Raw genomic sequence first — 22,575 nt, 5'->3', positions numbered from 1 at the left:
ACTACAATGGCTAAACACCTACATTACAATGAAAATCAGCACCCAATGCTCTATGCATTCCTGGTCATGCAAATTATAGATATATGAGGCAGAACGACACCAATGGCCAGTGCATCACTGCCCCTGCCATTACCTATCCCCCACCTACCCGCCTACCTACCCACCCACCTTCTTTTGTGCAAATCACTCTACCCCTTTTCACGGCTGCTCAAGAGAGTAGAAGTGATCTTGGCACCTGTCAGTCACTTCTGTAATGGCAAAAGTCAGGTAAATGGGATGTTTAATTTTCTGTGCTCGAGAATACTACACTATACTTTTACGTATCAGATTTTGTCTGTATGCTAAAATTATGTATGGAATCTAAAGTCTATCACAACTTATTTCACTTCCTGATGCACCACAAATGGTAGTAAGATATTACACACTTTGACAAGTAGCACTGTGACAATGCTACAACAAAATGGTGAATGGAGTAGGTGTATGAAGATGTCCAATTAACAAATTATCCAATGTTGTGCAGGAATCAATCAAATGATGTATTTCTAAAAACATAGTGATGGTTATGCAGGAACAAAAGACAAAAGTATGCATATGTAAAAGTATGTAATACTGCAATTTAAAAAACACAAACCACTCCCGAACACTATACTTCATCAACCCATATGGCCTTCTATCTTCTGCTAATACACTGGAACCAGAAGTAAACCATTCCACACTGCCCAAAACCATCAAATCATTGTTGTCTGGAAGTGGCAGCAATGCACACATTACTCATTCAATAGTTGGGCAACATACTGTGATGGGAATTTGTCCTCATAGTGGTAGAGTAACAGTTACACATATATGTCTAAGTTAGTAGTTTCCAATCATTAACAATTCCTAGTGCACTGCGGCTGAGAAGAAACTGTCTAATTCTTCCAATCACAATCAGATACATCAGTAAAAATTTGGGATATGAAAGCTATTCAAATCAGTAAAAATTATTATAACAACATTAACTGAACATTCCATTGGTGATAATAATATTATATAGGGAAACACGTCCTAATGTTCCACAAAATTTTACCTGTTTGGTCATGAAACAGCTTTCAGCTCCTGAGCTCATCTTCAAGTGATAACTGAATGTTGCAAACACAGTTAAAAATTAAGAGTGACTTACACAGATATTATCTGTACAGAAGATACAAAAATGACATACAATGCTTGCGTAGAAAAACATTATAGCTTTCTGTCACATAAAAATAATTACTTTAACTAAACAAGGCAAAACGAAGTTTTTATGTGGAGATACATTAAATAACTGTTGAGAAATAGATGAATTTACAATTTGAATCAAGTATTTGTAACAAAAACTTAATTTAACAAAGGGGAAAAAGGAAATTGTGTCTGATCATTTAATACTAAGCTGGCATTCTATATCATATGGCTGTCAATTTCCAGTAATGTCATCTTCCTGCTTTTCTTAACAGATAGTAAAGTTCCACATTTTACAACATATGAATGGTCTTTTTGTTGCAGTTTGTTTCTACTATTAAATAAAAATTTTGATATACTGCCAGTATTATAAAATGCATGTCTGTAGTTGAGATTTTAACTTTTTTGCAAATATAAAAATAAATATAAAGTTTCGGAACACTAGGAAGTGTTTTCCTATTTAATATTATTCTCACTTTCTGCCAAGCACTGACAAAAAATTCAATTAATGTTATAGAGTGTACTACCGAAGTGCAGTTAATCTTCCCATACACGAGATTATTGAAACAGGAATTAATGAACACACATCATATTTAATTCCATAGGAAATGTTTATATTGCAAAATTACTTCAAGATATGTCAACATCAAATCACACTTCCTCAGCAGCAACAAAGACTGTCAAAACTGGTGAGAGAATGTGGATATGATAAGAAATGTGAAACTTGTACAGAATCCATGATAACATATAAGTTCACATATAAAAGTCTGTCACATGCTTACTGTGATCATTACACATCCAAGTGAGTTCGTCAGTTTTCATTGCAACATGTGTGAATATTTAAATGCAATTATCCACCAAATGTATCTGTGTCAAAAAGAAAAACTGTTGTATTTAACAATAGATAAACTGTCGACAACACCTTTTCATAATCAACAGTTCGCTGATGGAATCATGAAATACAACAATTACTAAGGATGAGCTCTAAAGTGTTAAGAGTTGTTGTTGTTGTTGTGGTCTTCAGTCCTGAGACTGGTTTGATGCAGCTCTCCATGCTACTATCCTGTGCAAGCTTCTTCATCTCCCAGTACCTACTGCAGCCTACATCCTTCTGAATCTGCTTAGTGTATTCATCTCTTGGTCTCCCACTAAGATTTTTACCCTCCACACTGCCCTCCAATGCTAAATTGGTGATCCCTTGATGCCTCAGAACATGTCCTACCAACCGATCCCTTCTTCTGGTCAAGTTGTCCCACAAACTCCTCTTCTCCCCAATCATATTCAATACCTCCTCATTAGTTATGTGATCTACCCATCTAATCTTCAGCATTCTTCTGCAGCACCACATTTCGAAAGCTTCTATTCTCTTCTTGTCCAAACTATTTATCGCCCATGTTTCACTTCCATACATGGCTACACTCCATACAAATACTTTCAGAAAAGACTTCCTGGCACTTAAATCTATACTCGATGTTAACAAATTTCTCTTCTTCAAAGACGCTTTCCTTGCCATTGCCAGTCTACATTTTACATCCTCTCTAATTCGACCATCATCAGTTATTTTGCTACCCAAATAGAAAAACTCCTTTACTACTTTAAGTGTCTCATTTCCTAATCTAATTCCCTCAGCATCGCCCGACTTAATTCGACTACATTCCATTATCCTCGTTTTGCTTTTGTTGATGTTCATCTTATATACTCCTCTCAAGACACTGTCCATTCCATTCAACTGCTCTTCCAAGTCCTTTGCTGTCTCTGGTAGAATTACAATGTCATCGGCGAACCTCAAAGTTTTTATTTCTGCTCCATGGATTTTAATACCTACTCCGAATTTTTCTTTTGTTTCCTTTACTGCTTGTTCAATATACAGATTGAATAACATCGGGGATAGGCTACAACCCTGTCTTACTCCCTTCCCAACCACTGATTCCCTTTCATGTCCCTCGACTCTTATAACTGCCATCTGGTTTCTGTACAAATTGTAAATAGCCTTCCGCTCCATGTATTTTATCCCTGCCACCTTCAGAATTTGAAAGAGAGTATTCCAGTCAACATTGTCAAAAGCTTTCTCTACGTCTACAAATGCTAGAAACGTAGGTTTGCCTTTCCTTAATCTTTCTTCTAAGATAAGTCGTAAGGTCAGTATTGCCTCACGTGATCCAGTATTTCTACGGATTCCAAACTGATCTTCCCCGAGGTCGGCTTCTGCTGGTTTTTCCATTCATCTGTAAAGAATTCTCATTTTTGAGACGTTTGTATTCCTTTTTGCCTGCTTCATTTATCGCATTTTATATTTTCTCCTTTCATCAATTAAATTCATTATTTCTTCTGTTACCCAAGGATTTCTACCAGCCCTCGTCTTTTTACCTACTTGATCCTCTGCTGCCTTCACTACTTCATCCCTCAAAGCTACCCATTCTTCTTCTACTGTATTTCTTTCCCCCATTCGTGTCAATTGTTCCCTTATGCTCACCCTGGAACTATGTACAACCTCTGGTTCTTTCAGTTTATCCAGGTCCCATCTCCTTAAATTCCCACCTTTTTGCAGTTTCTTGAGTTTTAATCTACAGGTCATAACCAATAGATTGTGGTCAGAGTCCACATCTGCCCCTGGAAATGTCTTACAATTTAAAACCTGGTTCCTAAATCTCTGTCTTACCATTATATAATCTATCTGATACCTTTTAGTATCTCCAGGGTTCTTCCATGTATACAACCTTCTTTCATGATTCTTAAACCAAGTGTTAACTATGATTAAGTTGCGCTCTGTGCAAAATTCTACCAGGCGGCTTCCTCTTTCATTTCTTAGCCCCAATCCATATCCACCTACTATGTTTCCTTCTCTCCCTTTCCCTACACTCGAATTCCAGTCACCCATGACTATTAAATTTTCATCTCCCTTCACTATCTGAATAATTTCTTTTATTTCATCATACATTTCTTCAATTTCTTCGTCATCTGCAGAGCTAGTTGGCATATAAACTTGTACTACTGTAGTAGGTGTGGGCTTCGTATCTATCTTGGCCACAATAATGCATTCACTATGCTGTTTGTAGTAGCTTACCCACATTCCTATTTTCCTATTCATTATTAAACCTACTACTGCATAACCCCTATTTGACTTTGTATTTATAACCCTGTATTCGCCTGACCAGAAGTCTTGTTCCTCCTGCCACCGAACTTCACTAATTCCCACTATATCTAACTTTAACCTATCCATTTCCCTTTTTAAATTTTCTAACCTACCTGCCCGATTAAGGGATCTGACATTCCACGCTCCGATCCGTAGAATGTCAGTTTTCTTTCTCCTGATAACGACATCCTCTTGAGTAGTCCCCGCCTGGAGATCCGAATGGGGGACTATTTTACTTCCGGAATATTTTACCCAAGAGGGCACCATCATCATTTAATCATACAGTAAAGCTGCAAGCCCTCGGGAAAAATTACAGCCGTAGTTTCCCCTTGCTTTCAGCCGTTCACAGTACCAGCACAGCAAGGCCGTTTTGGTTATTGTTACAAGGCCAGATCAGTCAATCATCCAGACTGTTGCCCCTGCAACTACTGAAAAGCCTGCTGCCCCTCTTCAGGAACCACACGTTTGTCTGGCCTCTCAACAGATACCCCTCCGTTGTGGTTGTACCTACGGTACGGCTATCAGTATCGTTGAGGCACGCAAGCCTCCCAACCAACGGCAAGGTCCATGGAAGTGTTAAGTAAAACGTATTAAATACACTCCACCTGCACAATCTCTGAGAATCAACTAGATGTGCTAAAAATAGATCTTCAGCACACATTAGGTGATGTTATTTGAACAAAACATTTCATGGCTCCTGATTTGAAAACTACTGGGGTTGTTATTAACGAACTCTCATGCAATAAAATTAGTACGTTAAGCAAGTTTAAGAACAAAATAATCTCCAAAAATGTCATCACTACTACAGCTGACAAATCAAACAACATAGTTCTTTTGACCAAAGGTGATTACATTATCAAAGTGAAACAGTTCCTTGACAGTTACAACTTTCAACATCTACAAAAAGTTATGTTAACAGCTTTCCAGGTACAAATAAAAAGCATCATCAAATCGTACATAGCATTATATCTAAAAACAAAAGCCATATCTTTGTTAATATGAAGCCTATGGCTAAGAGATCATACTATTAACCTAAATTATATAAGTTTGGCAGTCCTGTGTGCCCAATAGTGCCATCCTTTTCTGCTCCTTGTCACCTATTAGCGAAAGAGCTTGCTTATATCATTCAAAAAATCAATTTTAAACCTAAATTTGGGATCAAATATTCTGTGACTCTGTTCAACGAAATTAAAGATAGGCACATCCCAATCAGTTTATTTACAAATGTTTCTATTTTAATGTATAAACATATTAACAGCTCTTTTCTGCAAATCCAAAATAAAACCTATAGAGTTATATGACATAATTGCTGCTACTCATGTGTATAAAAGAGAATTACTTTTCAGTTTCAGACGAAGTACTGTAGTCAGTCTGACAGTCTAGCTATCGACTCATCTCCTAGTCCTATACAATCCAAAATTTTCTTACAGGAAGAACAACTGAATTGCAAAACTAAGTACTGATTCAGACAGAAATCAAACAATGGAAAATCCAGGATGCAATGTATCAATATTATGAAAAGGAAAGTTGCCACTCATCATATAGCGGAGATGTTGAGTCGCAGATAGACACAACAAATAAGACTGTCACAAATAAAGCTTTCGGCCAGTACACACACACACACACACACACACACACACACACACACACACACACGCGCGCGCGCGCGCGCTGAAACCACAATGCGAGCAGCAGTGCCAGTGGATGATGGGAATGGCAACTGGGCAGGGGTAAGGAGTAGTCTGGGGCGTGGAGGGGGAGGGATAGTGTGGTAGGGCTGGCAAACAGTGAAAAGCTGCATGTTAAAAGGAGGGCAGGGGAGAGGTGGGGAGAGGGGGGGTGGGGGGGGGGGGGAGAGTTGCGGAAAAGGAGAGAAGTAAAAAGACAGGGTGCAATGGTGGGATGACAACTGTTGTAGTGCTGGAATGGGAACAGGAAAGGGGCTGGATGGGTGAGGACAGTGACTAACGAATGTTGATGCCAGGAGGGTTATGGGAATGTAGGATGTATAGCAAGGAAAGTTGCCACCTGCGCAATTCAGAACAGCTGGTGTTGGTAGGAAGGATCAGTATGGCACAGACTATGAAGCAGTCACTGAAATGAAGGATGTCATGTTTGGCAGCATGCTCAGCAACAGGGTGGTCCACTTGTGTCTTGGCCACAGTTTATCAGTGGCCATTCAAGCAGACAGACAGCTTGTAGGTTGTCATGCCCACATAGGATGCAGCACAGTGGTTGCAGCTCTGCTTGTAGATCACACGACTGGTTTCACAGGTAGCCCTGCCTTTAATGGGATAGGTGATGTTTGTGACTGGACTGGAGTAGATGGTGGTGGGAGGATGTATGGAACAGGTCTTGAATCTAGGTCTATTACAGGGATATGCGCCACGAGGTAAGGTGTTGGGAGCAGGGGTTGTGTCAGGATAGATGAGTATATTGTGTAGGTTCGGTGGATGGCAGAGTGCCACTGTGGGAGGGGTGGGAAGGATAGTGAGCAGGATATTCCTCATTTCAGGGCACGATGAGAGGTAGTCGAAACCCTGGCAGAGAATGTAACTCAGTTGTCCAGTCTTGGGCGGTACTGAGTTATGAAGGGAGTGGTCCTCTGTGGACAAGTGGTGGGACTTTGGGAGATGGTGGGATACTGGAAAGATAAGGCATGCGAGATTTGTTTTTGTACAAGGTTGGGAGGATAATTACGGTCTGTAAAGACTTCAGTGACACCCTCGGTATATTTTGAGAGGGACCGCTCATCACTGCAGATCCAATGACCCCGGGTGGCTAGGCTGGTTCTTTCAACTTATCCACGTCCCGTCTCCTTCATTGCCTACAATTTTCCAATTTCTTCGGTTTCAATCCACAGTTTATAACCAATACATTGTGGTTAGAGTTCACATCTTCCCCTGGAAATGTCTTACAATTTAAAACCTTGTTCCTAAATATTTGTGTAAACATTATATAGGGGGTACATAAAGTCTGGGAACACTTTCAATTATTTATTGCACAAGAACCAAACATTGTACAGATATCATACATATGTCATTTTGAAGAGAAACCCTGTAAGTTTTTTTTTTTATGTATACTGCCACAGCATAGTTTGGTAATTTGCCGATAGTCAGTGTTAGTCACAAACATGGCGAGTTCAGGTGCAGAGTGAGCTTTCTGTGTGTTGGAGTTCGACAAAAACAAGTGTGCTACAGCTGTTTAACGGGTATTTAGAACCAAGTACAGTAAGAAGTCACCAACAAGGAAGGCCGTTTACCACTGGCACAACAAATTTGTTACAATGGGTTGCTTGTGCCCTGCAAAGAGAATTGGACATCCCAATGTAAATGAAGTGAATGTGGAGCGCATACGAGAGACATTCATAAAGAGTCCAAAGAAATCGGTGTGTTGTGCATCCCGTGAACACAAAATGGCACCAATGACAGTGTGGAAAATCCTGTGACAGGAGCTCTCTATGACGCCATTCAAATAAGTGCTAGTGCGGAAGCTCACTGATGATGACAAAGACAAAGCGTTTTGAGTTTTGTTCGTAGTTGCAACTATTGAATTAGGATGGCGATGGCATTGTTGAGTGCTTAATCTTTAGCAGCGAAGCCACTTTTCACACTAATGGGAAAGTGAACAGGCAGAATTGTTGAATCTGGGGTACAAAGCATCCACACGAATGCATTTAATTTGAGTGTGATACCCCAAAGGTAAATGTTTTTGTGTGTCTTGTCATGTCGAAAACCATACGGGTCATTCTTCTTTGCCAACAGCACTGTCACTAGATATTCCTACTTAGACACATTGCAGCAATGGCTGATGACTCAAATGCAATTGGACTCTCTGTTCATCTTTCAGAAGGATGTGGCTCCACACCATTTTCATCATGACGTTCGTGGGTACCTGAACACAAAGCTGTCACATTGATGGATTGGCCGTGCTACAGAAGAGGACAGCTGTTTCATGAAATGGCCTCCCCAATCACCATATCTCACTCTATGTGACTCTTTTCTGTGGCGACACATTAAAGATCTGGTGTATGTACCACCTCTACCACATGATGTAGCAGAGCTTCGGGAGAGAATTCAGGAAGCGACTGCCACAGTCGACAATGCCATACTGGGACGGGTATGGCAAGTCTGCCGGGTCACTCATGGTTCGCATATCAAACATTTGTAAAAACAAAAAAAATGCAGATTTTCTCTTCAGAATGCAATATGTGTAACATCTGTACAATGTTTAGTTCTTGTGCAATAAATAATTCAAAGCATTCCTGGACTTTATGTACACCCTGTATTTTCAGAGCGGAAGGAGCTGCTGAGCCATAAACCTGACTACCATCAGATGCAAAAATTGTCAACATACAATGCCAGGGCAACTACAGGCTCAACGGAGGTTCCAAGTCCATTGATGGCTATGAGGAAGAATGTGACACTTAACAAAGAATCCTTCGGGATACTGTTCTCCTGAATCGAGGGGTGCTGAGTGAAGAGCCAACTTAACCCCAGAAGAGCCGGTGGGATAAAAACTCGTCAATAAAAATCTGAAGGGGGCTGCAAAAGCCCCAGTCATGGAGGGTAACTAAAATGTGATGGCACCAAGCTGCGTTGCATGCCTCATGTAGGTCAAAGAAGAACACAACTAGGTGCTGGCAGTTAGTAAAAGCCTGTCGGATTGCTGTTTCCAATATGAGTGAATGGTCTGTTGGAGGTCTTCCTTCCCGGAAGCCACACTGATACTGAGACAAAAGGCTCCGAGATTCGTGTACCCAACATAATCACAAGCTAACCATCCTCTCAAGCAGTTTTCAAAGTATATTCATCAGGCTAATTGGGCAGTAACTGTCGACAGATGTTCGGTTTTCCCCTGGCATAAGGATGGCGATAACTATATAGTCTTGCCATTGCGAGGAGAAGGCACCAATGAGCCAAATGCGACTGAAGACCCTGAGTAGATGTTGCCTTTGGGTAATGTCCAAACATTGGATCATCCGGCTGCGGATGGAATCTGGGCCTGGGGCTGTGTCATGGGAAGAATTCCCATTCAGTGAAAGGTTCATTATAGGGCTGGAACAACAGGGGCTCTGTTCAACTTGACGTTTCTGCCAGAGAAAAGCAAGATACGAAAAGGATGTCGATGCTGTAACAAAGTGTATCACAAGGTTTTCTGCACGAACCAATTGATAAGTACACAGAGCACCATGGAGGATAAGATTCTGGACACGTGACTGTCACTGGCAGCCCAGAATGATACAGAGCTCAGACCAAACATATAATGAAGAGGCATACGTCCCGAAGGAGGAAACATAGCACTCCCAGCTTGTTGTTGTTGTGGTCTTCAGTCGTGAGACTGGTTTGATGCAGCTCTCCATGCTACTCTATCCTGTGCAAGCTGCTTCATCTCCCAGTACCTACTGCAACCTACATCCTTCTGAATCTGCTAAGTGTATTAATTTCTTGGTCTCCCTCTATGATTTTTACCCTCCCCGCTGCCCTTCAATACTAAATTGGTGATCCCTTGATGCCTCAGAACATGTCCTACCAACCGATCCCTTCATCTAGTCAACTTGTGCCACAAACTCCTCTTCACCCCAATTATATTCAATACCTCCTCGCCGGCCGCGGTGGCCGTGCGGTTCTAGGCGCTCCAGTCCGGAGCCGCGCTGCTGCTACGGTCGCAGGTTCAAATCCTGCCTCGGGCATGGGTGCGTGTGATGTCCTTACGTTAGTTAGGTTTAAGTAGTTCTAAGCTCTAGGGGACTGATGACCACAGCAGTTGAGTCTCATAGTGCTCAGAGCCATTTGAACCAATACCTCCTCATTAGTTATGTGATCTACCCATCTAATTTTCAGTATTCTTCTGTAGCACCACATTTCAAAAGCTTCTGTTCTCTTCTTGTGCAAACTATTTATCGTCCATGTTTCACTTCCATATATGACAACACTCCATACAAATACTTTCAGAAACGACTTCCTGACACCTAAATCAATACTCGATGTTAACAAATTTCTCTTCTTCAGAAACACTTTCCTTGCCATTGCCAGTCTACATTTTATATACTCTCTACTTTGACCATCATCAGTTATTGTGCTCCCCAAATAGCAAAACTCCTTTACTACTTTAAGTGTCTCATTTCCTAATCTAATTCCCTCAGCATCACCTGACTTAATTTTACTACATTCCATTATCCTCGTTTTGCTTTTGTTGATGGTCATCTTATACCCTCCTATCATGACACTGTCCATTCCGTTCAACTGCTCTTCCAAGTCCTTTGCTGTCTCTGGCAGAACTACAATGTCATCGGCGAACCTCAAAGTTTTTATTTCTTCTCCATGGATTTTAATACCTACTTTGAATTTATCTTTTGTTTCCTTCACTGCTTGCTCAATATACAGATTGAATAACATTGGGGATAGGCTACAACCCTGTCCTACTCCCTTCCCAACCACTGCTTCCCTTTCGTGCCCCTCGACTCTTATAACTGCCATCTGGTTTCTGTACAAATAGTAAATAGCCTTTCGCTCCCTGTATTTTACCCCTGCCACCTTCAGAATTTGAAAGAGAGTATTCCAGTCAACATTGTCAAAAGCTTTCTCTAAGTCTACAAATGCTAGAAATGTAGGTTTGCCTTTCCTTAATCTAGCTTCTAAGAAAGTCGTAGGGTCAGTACTGCCTCACGTGTTCCAACATTTCTACAGAATACAAACTGATCTTCCCCGAGGTCAGCTTCTACCAGTTTTTCCATTTGGCTGTAGAGAATACACGTTAGTATTTTGCATCCGTGACTTATTAAACTGATTGTTCGGTAATTTTCACATCTGTCAGCACCTGCTTTCTTTGGGATTGGAATTATTATATTCTTCTTAAAGTCTGAGGGTATTTCGCCTGTTTCATACATCTTGCTCACCAGATGGTAGAGTTTTGTCAGGACTGGCTCTCCGCAGGCTGTCAGTAGTTCTAATGGAATGTTGTCTACTCCCGGGGCCTTGTTTCGACTCAGGTCTTTCAGTGCTCCGGCAAACTCTTCACACAGTATCGTATCTCCCATTTCATCTTCTTCTACACCCTCTTCCATTTCCATAATATTGTCCTCAAGTACACTGCCCTTGTAAAAGCCCTCTATATACTCCCTCCACCTTTCTGCTTTCCCTTCTTTGCTTAGAACTGGGTTTCCATCTGAGCTCTTGATGTTCACACAAGTGGTTCTCTGTTCTCCAAAGGTCTCTTTAATTTTCCTGTAGGCAGTATCTATCTTACCCCTAGTGAGATAACACTCTACATCCTTACGTTTGTCCTCTAGCCGTCCCTGCTTAACAATTTTACACTTCCTATCGCTTTCATTTTTGAGACGTTTGCATTCCTTTTTGCCTGCTCCATTTATTGCATTTTCATATTTTCTCCTTTCATCAATTAAATTCAATATTTCTTCTGTTACCCAAGGATTTCTACTAGTCCTCATCTTTTTACCTACTTGATCCTCTGCTGGCTTCACTATTTCATCCCTCAAAGCTACCCATTCTTCTTCTACTGTATTTCTTTCCCCAACTCCTGTCAATTGTTCCCTTATGCTCTCCCTGAAACGCTGTACAACTTCTGGTTCAGTCAGTTTATCCAGGTCCCATCTCCTTAAATTCCCACCTTTTTGCAGTTTCTTGAGTTTTAATCTACAGCTCATAACCAATAGATTGTTGTCAGAGTCCACATCTGCCCCTGGAAATGTCTTACAATTTAAAACCTGGTTCCTAAATCTCTGTCTTACCATTATATGTCATCTGATACCTTCTAGTATCTCCAGGATTCTTAGATGTATACAACCTTCTTTCATGATTCTTGAACCAAGTGTTAGCTATGATTAAGTTATGCTCTGCGCAAAATTCTACCACGCGGCTTCCTCTTTCATTTCTTCCCCCCCAGTCCATATTCACCTACTACGTTTCCTTCTCTCCCTTTTCCTACAATTGAATTCCAGTCCCCCCATGATTAATAAATTTTCATCTCCCTTCACTTACATTTCATCAATTTCTTCGTCATCTGCAGAGCTACTTGGCAAATAAACTTGTACTACTGTAGCAGGCATGGGCTTCGTGACTATCTTGGCCACAATAATGTGTTCACTATTTTGTTTGTAATAGCTTACCTGCACACCTATTTTTTTTTATTCATAATTAAACCTACTCCTGCACTACACATATTTGATTTTGTATTTATAACCCTGTATTCACCTGACCAGAAGTCTTGTTCCTCCTGCCACTGAACTTCGTTAATTCCCACTATATTTAACTTTAACCTATCCATTTCCCTTTTTAAATTTTCTAACCTACCTGCCCAATTAAGGGATCTGACATTCCACACTCCGATCCGTAGAACGCCAGTTTTCTTTCTCCTGATAACGACATCCTCTTGAGTAGTCCCCGCCCAGAGGTCCGAATTGGGGACTATTTTACCTCCGAAATATTTTACCCAAGATGACGCCATCATCATTTAACTATACAGTAAAGCTGCATGCCCTTGGGAAAAATTATGGCCATAGTTTCCCCTTGCTTTCAGCCGTTCTCAGTACCAGCACAGCAAGGCCGTTTTGGTTAGTGTTACAAGGCCAGATCAGTCAATCATCCAGACTGTTGCCCCTGCAACTACTGAAAAGGCTGCTGCCCCTGTTCAGGAACCACACGTTTGTCTGGCCTCTCAACAGATACCCCTCCGTTGTGGTTGCACCTTCGGTACGGCTATATGTATCGCTGAGGCAAGCAAGCCTCCCCACCAATGGCAAGGTCCATGGTTCATGGTGAGCTTACTCTACTTAATAAGGTAGCAAGCCTTATCAGAGAAATGCTTAAAACAGAAAAGGATTTCTCTGAAGGATGTTGTTTAAATTGTTGCAATGCCCGTCAGCGGTCCTAGATAGCGACTGCTATGTCCTTGGTCCACCACGGTAGTGGTCAATGACAAAGGGACCTATGGATAGGGGGATAGCAGTGCCAGCAGTATGAAGAAGAGCGCGGAGACGTCTTGCACAACAGCACCAATGCAATCCGAGAGAGAGGCATCAAATTGCACAGCAGATGTATATAAAGGCCAATTGGCTCTGCGGAACACCCAATGCGGGGACCCGTTGGCCTGGCAGTGGCAGGGGAATGAGAGAGTCACCAGAAAGTGCTCACTGTCACAAAGGTCATCATGGGGTGACAAATGTAGGGAAGCTGCGAGAGCAGGGGAGGAGATCGTGAGATAATTACCAGAAAAGATGCCATGAACTTCACTGAAGTGGCTAGTGGAACCATTATTAAGGAGACACAAATCAAAGTCTGTAATAAGTTGGTCAATCAGAACGCCCCTAGCCATCAAAGTGGCACTACACCACAGGGGATAGTGTGCACTTAAGTTCCTGAGTATGATGGCAGGAGCTGCTGTATTAAAGCAGGTAAGTCAACACAAAGAAGTGGCCTATGAAAGGGAGGTAGTTATTACAAATGGTGCTTGCTGGAGCTGTTCGCACTCTTACTGCTATTGCTTCCCGTTTGGTGTGAAGGAGGATGCAGTCACTAATGACAACAGTGTGAACAAAGTGCAGGCCCCTCCAGACCCTGTCCTGGGACCAACACAGTTCTGACAGAATGCCCGATAACTATGAAAAGTTGGAGAGTGGCCATCATAGATTGCCTTTCCTGAAGAGCAAGACAAAATGCAGAATGAGAGGAAATGAGTTGTTGAATTCCCAGTGGGCGATGGTAACATCTGTTGCAATTCTCTAGAATCCAGGGCACACATATAGAAGCTGAGGGAGGGTCATTTCACCGAGTCAGTGGTTTTCACCTATGAGGATGGAGTGACATCCATAAAAACTGGGTCTGATTCAAGATGAGGAGGAGGGGGTGAAGCCCCCCCGGAAAGCCGGGGAAGCCTCGTCCTTTGACTTGCACTGCTGCTTCTTCTCCCTCAGTGGGAAGGAAGATGTGTTATCAGTAAGAGAATAGGTGGCAGCGATGTCAGGATCACACAGAGAGCAAGCAGCTTTGGAGCCCTTGGAGCATGGGTCCCTTGTCTGACTCGAGGTTGCCAGCTCCCTATCCTAAGAACACCAGGGAGGGGTGTTCTAAGAGGGAGCCCAATCCCTAGAATGAGCCAGAGAAAAGGATGTCTTCCCTGGTCGAGGAGGAGGAGGAGGAGTTCTTTGAGGGGAAGGGATGGGAGCTGCCAAGGGTGAAGAAAAACCCTTCCATTTGTTATGCAAGATGTATGGCAAGCAAAATACCCTCAGACTTCATGAAGTATGTGGTAATTCCAATTTCAAAGAAAGAAGTTGTTGACAGGTATGAAAATTACCAAACTATCAGTTTAATTAGTCATGGTTGCAAAATATTAACACGATTTCTGTACAGACGAATTAAAAAACTGATAGAAGCAGACCTCGGGGGAGATCAGTTAGGGTTACGGAGAAATGTCCGAACATGCAAGTCAATATTGACCCTATGACTTATCTCAGAAGATAGGCAAAGGAAAGGCACACCTACATTTATAGCATTTGTAGACTTAGAGAAAGTTTTTGACAATGTTGGCTGGAATATTCTCTTTGAAATTATGAAGGTAGCAAGGGTAAAATACAGCGAGTAAAAGGATATTACCAACCTGTACAGAAACCAGCTAGCAGTAATAAGAGTCGAGGGGCATGAAAGGGAAGCAGTGGCTGAGGAGGGAGGGGGAGAGGGTTCTAGCCTATCCCCAATGTTATTCAATCAGTACACAGAACAAGCAGTAAGGGAAACTGAAGAAAAATTTGGAGTAGGAATTAAAGTTTACAGAAAAGAAATAATAACTCTGAGATTTGCCAATGATACTGTAATTCTGTCAGAGACAGCAAAGTACATGGAAGAGCATTTGAATGGAATAGACATTGTCTTGAAAGAAGGGTGTACGACGAACATCAACAAAAGCAACAGAAGGATAATGAAATGTAGTCTAACTGAATCTGATGATGCGGGAATCAGATTAGGAAACAAGATACTTACTATAGTACATGAGTCTTGCTATTTGGGCAGCAAAATAACTGATGATGGCCAAAGTAGTGAGGATATGAAATGTAGATGGGTAATGGCAAGCATTTCCGCAGAAGAGAAATCTGTTAACATTGAATATAGATTTAAGTGTTTTCTGCAGTTATTTGTCTGAGTGTAGCTATGTATGGAAGTGAAACATGGTCGATAAATGGTTTTAGATAAAAAGAGAATAGAAGCTTCATAATGTGGTGCTACAGAAAAATGCTGAAGATTAGATGGGTTGATCACGTAACTAGTGAGGAAGTACTGAATAGAATTGGGGAGGTAAGTAAGTAATTTGTGGCACAACTTTACCAAAAGATGGGATCAGCTGATAGGACACATTCTGAGACATTAAAGGGTCACTAATTTGGTTTCTGATAGATAGAAGAGTGAGTGTGTGTGTGTGTGTGTGTGTGTGTGTGTGTGTGTGTGTGTGTGTGTGTTTGGGGAAGGGGGGGGGGGGGGGGGAGTCATACAGGAAGACCAAAAGGTGAATACAGTAAGCAGATGCAGAAAGATGTAGGTTGCAGTTGTTATTCGGAGTTGAAGAGGCTTGCACAAGGTAGAGTAGGATGGGGAGCTGCATCAAACCAGTCTTTGGACTGAAAATGATGACGACGACAACAACAACAAAAAACCACCATTAGTCAATTAAACACATTATTACAACATTTAAACTTGAACATCCCCTTTACATTGGAACTGGGAGGCTCTTCTACACATTTCTTGTGCCTTACTATAGATATTTACTCAAAAGCACACTTATTTAGCATTTACAAAAAAACATAGCTACAGATATGGCAATCCCTATACAATTCTGGCATCTATACAGCCATAAACATGCAGCTTTCCTTTTAATGTTTCATTGTCCCTTATCTGTTCCACTACCTGAATCAGCCTTTCAAACAGAACAACAGAACGTCACACTGATCGCTTCCTTTAATGGTTATAGCTCTGCCCTGATTGATGATAAAGGGTGGTGCAAAGAGAACACATCGATTTGACTTGAGTAGTATCAATGGTGGAACTGGAATGGGGGTGGGGGGGGGGGGGGGTGTTGACCTGATGTTTTGTAAGTTAGAGCATCCAGTTTCAGTAGCAGCTGTGCCTCATAGCGTTTTTACTGACGAACATTTCTTCAAAATTAATGACCCTGTGATCACAATTCAACGGCTTTTCCATACACACTTCAATGTTTTGCAAAATAGCTTTGATACATGATCACAATACAAAATTGCATTGCATTGCCTCTTTTTGCACAACTGGATCGATCATGAAGCAGACATCACCAACTTGTCCTTACATGGTGCAAATGCTGGAAAATGTTGCTAGAGTAAGAGCATCTGTTCTCCAAAGTCCTTGTCACTCTATTATGCAACATACTCCAACTCTGGGCTTGTCTCGTCACTTGTTGCAGCGCACCCTGAAGGATGAGCTACGTTATCATCCTTACAAAATTATGGTCATGTAGAAGATTCATGACTGCGATTATGATGAACAGAGACAGTTTTATCAGAGAATGCTTTGAGTTCTTGCTGCTGCTGATGGTGTGTTGTTGATGAGTGATGATGGACTTTTTTTTTTTAAGGCCATGTTAGTGTAACAGTGAATGCTGCACGTTATGTTGCAACACCACACAATTTCGTGCAGCCACAACTGAACATTATAGGGATGAACATGGCAGACTTGTTGTTCCAACAAGATGGAGCCACAGCCCATTCCACGGCAGTTGTTTCCCCAATGCGTGATCTCACATTTTGGCGAAGTCCACTGGCCAGCATGCTGGCCAGATTTGTTAGTTTATGACTTCTTCTTATGGGGTTACCTAAAAAGTAAAGTGTACTGCAAAAAAACCTTGTACAATCAATGGCCTGAAAGTTTCAATATGTCAAGAAATTGCTGCTGTTCCACATGACATGTTGACGAAAGTGATGGCGAACTTCAAAGAAAGACTTTAAATGTGTATTCATGAAGAAGGATGCTATCTGCCTGATTTTATCTTTAAAATGTGAAACACATGAAAGTTCATAAATTGGACACATTACCAATTGTAGTGATGTGAGTGCATTTTGTAAGTGATCAAAGAGATACTATTATACTAATTTGAAATCCAGATATCCATTTTGTGCCAGCCAGTATGTTATGAAAGAAGAAACTGTATAAAATTATACCACTTCTGTATGTTGGTCAACAGGAATCCGTCAGTAGTTAGAAAGCCTGGTGCAGAATCCCATATATTGGTAACATACAGATACCTTGCAAAACTTTGAAGTCTCACAACTACAAACCTGCATTTTATAATATGAACAGCATATCCCCTTTGTTAAACCAAGTTTGCATTTCAAATACTTGTTTGAAACTGTAAATTCATCTTATTTCTCATCAATTGTTAAAAGCAAACAATGGAAAATCCAGGATGGAATGTATGATTTCAGTTGCCTCAGACTGCAGTTGTGTGTGTGAATTGCATTTGCGTGCATATACATGTGTGTGTGTGTGTGTGTGTGTGTGTGTGTGTGTGTGTGTGTGTGTGTGTTGTGGACAAAGGCCTTAACGGCCGAAAGCTATAATTGTGAGAGTCTTTCTGTTGTGCCTATCTGCGACACAGCATCTCTGTTAACAGTTAGATATCTACCTGGATAATTACTCATTCAGGCTGAACAAATAATAATTTCTGAAATGTCATTACTGAATTTTATTCTGGTCATCTGCAGCTTTAGTAAAGATGGAGGGGGACAGGAGATTGACATACCATGTTCTGGTTCTCCTGCAAGATTTGAAACAATAGTTAAAGTAGCCTGTGTATCAGGAAATGGGTGCAATACCAAACAGCTAATGGTAGCCTACTACTGGTGTAATCACTTCCTTGTTGGTCTAATGGTGGCTACAGCAGATGACGTAACATGAAAGATAAGAGCAGTGACACCTTACATATACTGGAGCCTTCCTGGAGTCAAGAAATTTATCAGATCAAATGTTTCATTGAGATCATACGGGGCAATCAAGTGAATTTATATGGGTAATTCAGTGTCACATCTAGAATAAGTGACTGTTTGCAGAACATCCAATCATTCCTCACCATTCTGCATAGTCTCAAAAGCACTAGCAGCAGTAAGAATGAATTTTCTTCACTCATCTGTTCTTTCACTGGACCATACCAATGAACTGCTAAGCACAGCACGTGCTGTCCAGCTTTCAATTATGAAGTGTGTCAGTACACAAAAGGTGTGCCAAAATACTAATAACATTACCCAACTAATTTTCATTCTCAACTGTGTAAGTAGTAGCAGTTGTTGTTGTTGTTGTTGTTGTTGGTGGTGGTGGTCTTCAGTCCAGAGACTGGTTTGATGCAGCTCTCCAGGCTACTCTATCCTGTGCAAGCTTCACCATCTCTGAGTACCTACTGCAACCTACATCCTTCTGAATCTGTTTAGTGTATTCATGTCTTCATCTCCCTCTACGATTTTTACCCTTCCTGATTCCCTCCAATACTAAATTGAAGATCCCTTGATGCCTCAGAACGTGTACTACCAACTGATCCCTTCTTCTATTCAAAGTGTCTAATCTAGTGTAAGTAGTGTTAGAAGTTAAAGTTTACTTAAGAATAATGATCAGATGCACTTTTTGAACAGAAGCATTACCAAGCTGAGCTTGGAGTGAGGTTTCTACAATTGTTGGTACAATCTGCCTTCAGTTTAGTTTTTTAAGTTCATAGCAATGATGCCTTTTAGCTTACCAGAAAAGATTGCTATGTCATCTGTGGCTGAATACAACTCAGAGGGAAATGCTAATTTTTATTTTTCCATTTGTTTATGATACTCTGAATGAATTGCAAACTGCTGTGTTTCTTGCAAGTCTCATACATTTCACAAAGTGTCGTGGCAGTGAACAGCTGGAAATGAATACAGACAAATGCAAAGCTCATGGCATGTGTAGAAAGCAGCTGCTTGTAGCACTGACATTTGGTTAACAGTACACCATTTTGAAAGAAGGGGGAAAAAAATCACCTGGAAATGAGCTGCAAAATCCAAGGTCACAAAGTAGTAGCATTCTTACTGCACTGTCCTCAGTAATAAATGTAATTTTTGCAATATTTGCACCAGATCACACACACCAAGTTGAGGTTTGTATCTAGTGTCTCTGTTAATCAAATTATCATTTATTCAGGTGTGAACAGTCACTTCCACAATGAAATCCCAGAAACAGAGAGCAGAATAAAAAATATTTGTCTTTATAGCACTTTTCTGCTTCCTATCTACTGCCACTGTTTGGCAATCACTGATTTTCCTTATGTTCTAACTGTGTACGATGTTTTGGTTAATCCCACTATCATTGATAACACAGCAAGTTTCACCAATATACAATTTTCTGCACTGGCATAGAATGTCAAAAAACTTTTCTGTCTGATACCCAGAGTGTGCTTAATAGAATTCAGGAGAGCATGCACACTTGTTGCCACAAAAAATGCATATTTATTCTTTTGAATTTTAAATATACTACCATCTCTTGGATGAAATTTGGCTATGCATAGCAAGATAACTGTTATAGCAAGGTCAAACACAATTTATGGAACACAGTTCTTTATAAAGCAACATGTAAGGTACAGGTTGTGCATAGTATTGAACACATTGACTGAACAACAGTAATACATCATAAGGAACAGGATGAGCACTCATTTCTGATTGCTTAAATAATGCTGTTTCTTTGCCAGCTCACCAAAGTGCGCCTAGAGGCTGACTCAGGTGGCCCCTATACACAGGCTTGTGAACTGTATGGACGCACACACACTGAAATTGTGTGCATCATGAGTGTAGATACAGACATCAATAACCAATCTTTTTGGACCGTTTCTCCTCTGGCTGCTTTTCTGTTATACAGGCTCAGGTTGAAATACATGCTCTACCTGTTGTTCAGAGTATTAATTTTAGCAAAAACTTTGTACTGGTGACTAAGCTTTTCTTATAATTGTTCCAAACATGGAATTACTACAGCCCCATTTACAGATGTTCTCAGTAATTCACTGAAGTCAGACAAATGATGAAAGTTTTTTCCCTGAAGGTATAGACTGATTTACAATATTTATTCTATACCAGAAACCAAGGAGTCACCATATTTTCTATGTACAGAGTGTCTCATGAAAAACGCCCGGGAGGGGACCACGGGTCTTGCAGCATGGCCACAGGCTACTGCCGCAGCCACTGCCACAGCCACAGCATCCACAGGCAGTCACCACCATGTCTCACTCTTGGACATTAATCTGCCAGTAGTTGGCTGCGCGCATGGTTCCCCTGAGTTACACATAAACAGTTCTGCCATCTGATTAACTTAAGCTTACCTTTATGTACAGTAGGTGCTCAAAATGATGTCCCTCTGTGATAAGAGCAGCCTGGGAATGGGAATACCAAAGACCCATGTGGGGGACAAAAAGGACAACAGGGCTCAAGTGGACTGCCTAGCCTTTGCAGATGACACAGCAATAGTAAGTGAGATGGAAGACGACACAACTCGACAACTTAAGTAAGGTAGCCAGAAAGGTGGGACTGAGGATCGCCTATAACAAGACAAAGACATTAAATACCACTGCAGACTGGGAAACACCGGACGGCAATGTGCAAATGGTGGACAAATTTAAATACCTGGGAGAATTTATAACAGGAAGGAACAGGAGCAAGGAGGGAATAACAGAGAGGATAAAGAAGATGAGGTCAGCCTTCTGCATGACGAGAGAGATATACAATATAAAGAATATATCCACAGAGGCAAAGATAAGCCACTACAAGGCAACAGTGAGTAATGCAGTATTATATGCTTCTCAGACGATGACACTAAGAAGAAATGGGGCAGAATAACTACAGAAAGAAGAGAGAAAAATACTAGGTCTCAAAAGAGGTGGATGCAAAGACATAGGGAAGAATTGTACTGGAACATGAGAACAATATCCGGGAAAATCAGACTCAATAGGGCAAGGTTTGCTGGACATGTAGTTAGGATAAGTATGGACAGAATGGCGAAGAGAGTGTGGGAAACAACAGGAATGACAAGGGGAAAGACAGGAACCAAGTGGGTTGTTGAACTTCAGAAGGACTGGTTGGAATTGGGGATCAAGGTCGAAGGAAAGGAAAATTGGAGGAACAAATGTACAATGACCAATATGCCAAAGATCGATGACAGAGAATAATACAGGAAAAGATTAGAGTGCCGACAGGAGAAACGGCAACTGAAGATCTCAGAAGAGGAGCGGGAGAGAAGAAGAGAAACAATGAAGAGGTTCTGGGAGAAGAAGAGGAAAATGCAGTCCACGAAAGGGCTACCCGTGGTCCTACAGAGGCCATAACGCAAGAAGAAGAAGAAGGAGAAGAAGAAGATAAGAGCAGCCCGACATCACCTTAGCAAACACTCGACAAATTTCGGCTGTCAAAATCTGGGAAATGACTAGCTGAATCCTGTCTTCCAACTCTTCAAAGGTGCGAGGATTGGCTGCATGCACCTTGACTTTTAACATTTGCCAACAGTAAAAATCACACAGATTTAGATCCGAAGAACGAGGAGGCCTGTCAACCATCCTCTCATCAAAAACACTTCATATTGCTGTCACAGAAGCATTGGCAATGTGTGGTCTTGCATTGTCCTGCATGAAATAACTGTGTATCTTCTTGTTAGGTGTTAGTTCTCAAGGAGGGGAGGCAGGGGGAAGGGGGATGCAGTATATTGTTCACACACCAGTCAGAACATATTGCTTCATGGAAAAAGATTGGTCCAATAATTCGTCTTGCACTAATGGCGCACCACACTCCTGTTTTAACATCATGCATAGGTTGTTGAAGTAATTCATGAGGCTTTCTGGAGTTAAACGTCAATTGTTCTGAGAATTTATGAACCCTGACAAATGCAGCTACGCTTCATTAGAGAAAAACGCATCACAGTTAAGTCAATTTGCATGATATATTTATAAATTATATACACAAACCTTCCTCATGAATTAGTCTATCTATTACTGCATCAAAATCTCTGCAGTAGTTTTTGAGTTTAGCCCAAACATATAGGCAGAATCTCAGCACGAGATATCAATTTATAAGTATTTATATGTACATATTTTAAGAGGCGATGTCCAATCGCAAGACAGTGCAGCTGTGAAGTAGCTACCTACTTTGTGCATAACAAAAATTGTGGATTGTGCAATGCTAATCTTCCACAGCAACAAGTTTCTTACAGTGTGACAAT

The 22,575-nt window shown here is 41.1% G+C and overlaps 1 protein-coding gene across 1 annotated transcript in view; it reads right to left on the bottom strand.

The window, feature by feature from the left end:
* LOC126175558 (85/88 kDa calcium-independent phospholipase A2-like) overlaps positions 1-22,575 on the bottom strand; it is a 170,271-nt gene that overhangs the window by 79,518 nt on the left and 68,178 nt on the right. The window lies entirely within an intron of this gene.

The sequence above is a fragment of the Schistocerca cancellata genome, chromosome 3 (genome assembly GCF_023864275.1).
Source record: "Schistocerca cancellata isolate TAMUIC-IGC-003103 chromosome 3, iqSchCanc2.1, whole genome shotgun sequence".
Taxonomy (NCBI): Eukaryota; Metazoa; Arthropoda; class Insecta; order Orthoptera; family Acrididae; genus Schistocerca; species Schistocerca cancellata.
The sequence above is the reverse complement of the archived record's forward strand: the minus strand, read 5'-3'. Positions and strand labels throughout refer to the sequence as shown.